Source organism: Pteropus alecto, unplaced genomic scaffold (genome assembly GCF_000325575.1).
Source record: "Pteropus alecto unplaced genomic scaffold, ASM32557v1 scaffold24, whole genome shotgun sequence".
In the NCBI taxonomy this organism is placed as follows: domain Eukaryota; kingdom Metazoa; phylum Chordata; class Mammalia; order Chiroptera; family Pteropodidae; genus Pteropus; species Pteropus alecto.
The window spans coordinates 11,187,425-11,191,294 of NW_006439192.1; the positions used below are offsets into that span (position 1 = coordinate 11,187,425).

A 3,870-nucleotide genomic window follows, 5' to 3' on the forward strand; every position below is an offset into this window, starting at 1 on the left:
GTTGCCTGATCGTCTCTCTGTGCTGTCCCTCAGAAAATAGGTTTCCTTTTCTGAGCCACGACTCTGGAAAGGGCCTTCCCAAGCAGCTCTTGGTGTTGCTGAAACTATCTTGTCTGTTCTGAGTCATAATACACAGCTTTATGCCAAAGTAGGGTGACAGCTCCAGCTGGAATAAAAAAGCATTTCATGAGAGATCATCTTTGCTATTTATGCAAGATTGCCTACGTCTCTTTTAAAATATTTTTACAATTACAGTTGGCATTTGATATATGCCTCTTTTTTTATTTCTTAATTAAAAAAGGAACTCATTTTCTTGTACGAAATTTGGAAAACTATGATATGTTTAGAAAAAAGGATAAAATCATTCTCAGTTCTATAATTCTATTCCTCCCATCAAGAAACTCTGTTAGAGTTTTGGTGTGTTTTCCAACTAAAAAAAAATGTAGTTTTTTACATTTTTGAGGTCATGTTATTTATATTGTTTCATCCTCCCTCCCCCACTTAATATTATATAATAAGCATTTTCTCATGTCATTAAAGTTACTTATGAATGATATTTAATAGTTTCACAATATTCTTTGTTGTGGACATTGCCCTGAGGTTGTGCAGTTAGGTTGTTTTTAGTTTTATTCTTTCTTTTTTTTTTTTTCAAATAAGCAATGCTGAGATGAACATATATCTCTCTAAATTTCAAATTTTTCCTTTAAAATGCATTCCTAGAAATGAATTACTAAATTAAAGAGTATGAAAATTTTAAGACTCTTGATACTGTTGTGCTCTTAATTTTTCAAACATATTTTATGACTTCATATCACCATTTTTTTCTCTTAAAGAATATCATATCCATTTTAATTATGAGAAAACTTTGTTTTCTAATGCTTTTCCTGAAACAACATGCCCAAACATCCTCCCAGGGAACATCAGAATCCAGATCTTTGTTGGAAACTGTCAATCAGCTTCAAGATACCCGCCTGAACCCAGGCCTCTACAAATCCGCAGGATACTCATTTTCAATGTCACTGTGAAATGGAAGATTATAAAGAAAGCTGAGAGAATGGCTCTTGACTATAAGAAATGGAAAATAGGTGAGTGCAAAAAATCCTAAACTGTGTTTATCAGAGCTCTTATTCAATATACTGCACTTGAAACACATTAAAATATACCAGGGCCAGCTATTACTAGGACAAGCTGTGTGACTTTGGGTGAGTTCCACAGCTTGGCTGCATATGTCTCCTCTTGTGTGAAGATAGAAGAGTGATTTATAAGGTCTTTTCATTCCAGCATCAGATGATTTTGTATTCTTTTCCAGCAGTAAGCAGATGATGAGGTAAATTCTTAATGGCACCTTGAAACAATTTTGAATTTGAGGTTTTCTTTGAAATGGTAATGGTTAAAATGACCATCTTGGAGATGTGGGATGATGCAGAATTGTGTATAGGTTAGGAGTTTGGAATCAGACAGATGAGGATAAGCTTCATTAATTATTAGCCAGGTATATCCTTAGTCCAATGACTTAAATACTTTGAGTCTTGCTTTCTTCATCTGAAAAAGGGCTCATAACAGAGCCCATCTCGGTAGGCGTTTGGAGGGTTAGGTACATAATGCATGCGACTGGCACACAAGAAGCTGTCAGGAACTATCATTGTGAAAACTGCTAAGTTTGTTGTGTCAAAACGAACATTACTCTTAGTGCAGCAGGGGAAACTGAGATTCGGGGAAGTTGCCCCTTGACAAAAACTACACAGCAGGTTAGTAATAAAACCACACGTCACTTGTGGCTTACTTGTCCCTGTTTGCTTCTTCATCGCCTCACAATTCAGGAAATAACTGAGTGAAAACAAAGGTTTCTAATGGAAGTTTAGGTAAAGATATCATTGTTTTCCTAACCACGGTCCAAAGCCAATTGCCAGTATTATGTGTGTACAATCAGATTTTACCCAAGCGCAATGGGAAAGTCATGATTGGATGCTTCTGCCTAATAAAGATGGGGTCTAAACTCTCCTGCCTGGGGTTCAAGATCACTCTTACTTTGGCCTCAGTCTACCTTCTCATGTTTCCCTCCATTGAATGCTCTGACATTGTGTCAGTCACTTACTGAATAATCATTACTGTATCCAGTAATGTGCTCAGTGCTTAGGATACACACCTGTGTTTCTAGCCAAACTCAAATCCAGCCACAACACTTAGGCTTTTCAACCCCAGAGATGGTCCCTGTGTGAGGTTGCAAGAGAGTATTAAGGCCCCACAGAGGTCTTTGCAGTTCCTTGCACCTGTATTCCACACTCTTCCCCTCTGTGTTCATTTCACTTTAAAGTCCCACCCTCTCCTTTCTGCCTGTCTAAGCTCCACCATGCTTAGACAGACCCTCCTCTCTTCCTGAGGCCTTCCGGCCGCCTGGCCGCACGTAGGCTCTCTAATACACAGTCTCCTCTGTTTTGTTCTAGTGGGTTTGTGTTTGCACATCTTATCTCCTCTATTAAGACTCTAAGCTCCTGCACAAGGGAGTTTTCATCTTCTTTTAAACTCTTCAGAGTACTTAGCAGATTGCTAGGTACACAACAGGCACTTAATAAATAATTCATTCTTTGGCACAGACTTTCTTCACATTCCAACAGATGAAAACAGGATCCTCTAATCTTGCTCCTCAAAGTGTGGTCTGGAGCAGCAGCACTGGCATCTTTTTTTTTTTTTTTTTAAATAAAGAAATTGATTAATAATGCAAACTATTAATACATGCACATAAACTATAAAGCGTTAAGAAATTTAAATATCTAAGTCATAGCAAAGAGGTGGCAATTCAACTTCCAGCATCCAGGGTTGACCAGATGATGAAAGGAGACAGCAGCTGATTAGACTCCCACAGGGGAGAGGACATCTGCAGTGGTGAACGGAGTGCCCAGGTGTAAGAGTGTTTCAAGTCCCTTCTCCTCACTGAGGAGTATGAAAGGCACTCCATTCAGGGGAGGTGTAGAGTCTGGTGCTCTTCAGGCTGGTTGAAATGCTATCTGGAGGATAGAAGGGAAAGAATTTTTCGATTTCTGGATCAGTATCATCAGAGGCAGGAACAGAGAGCTCTTTGCTTCAATAATCTTCTCAGTCATCTTTTTGGCAGAGAAGTTTGTTTTTGTTTGAGGGGTCCTTAGCCTTTACTGACTTTTCTATAGCTCTGTTGACAGTTCCCAAAGCCTTTCTGGCAGCTTAAGGTAAAGTTAATGGAGCAGCAAACATTTTACCAAACCTGTGGTGTTGAAACTTGAGATCTCCCACCTCACGCTTTTACTGAAGGCACAGACCCAAGCTCCAGCTGGTCCTTAGGAGCCACACGGGTGCTGAGTTCTCCATCTTCCCTATCAACAAAGATCAGAGTAGCCATTCTACATTAGGTTGAGATCAACAGCCAAACTCCTCCAGGACTGGCCTGAGCATCTTCTGGGAGCTTGGTAGAAATGCAAGTTGCAAGCACCTACTAACTCGGAATCTGCGTTTAAACAAGCTCTCCAGGGGATTCGTATGTTGAGAGGCACTGCACTGGATGACACTAATTGACAGACTGGATCTTTTCTTCCTCACTTCCACTGTTATGCTTCCCCTATACCTGGCTCTTCCCACTTTCCCCCTACCCCCTTTGCCTCTCCTCCTCAGTGTATCATTTTAACCATTTTCTTTCCAATATCCTCAATTCTCTTGCTCCTCTAGTCTCTCTATTTCTGTCTAAAAACTGCCAAAAATTCACTTTCTCCATTCTTTTTTATTGTCCTTTGAGCCTCTGGCTTCTACCATGTAACTGATACACAGCGGGGCCTCCTGTTTGTTGAATCCATACATGCCTTCCTCATCAAACTGCTGTTCAGCAAGAAATCCGAACTCAGT

General features: G+C 39.9%; 1 pseudogene; it reads right to left on the reverse strand.

Moving 5' to 3' along the window:
- Positions 1-2,763: 2,763 nt before the first annotated feature.
- Positions 2,764-3,373, reverse strand: LOC102890251 (annotated as a pseudogene).
- Positions 3,374-3,870: the final 497 nt, after the last annotated feature.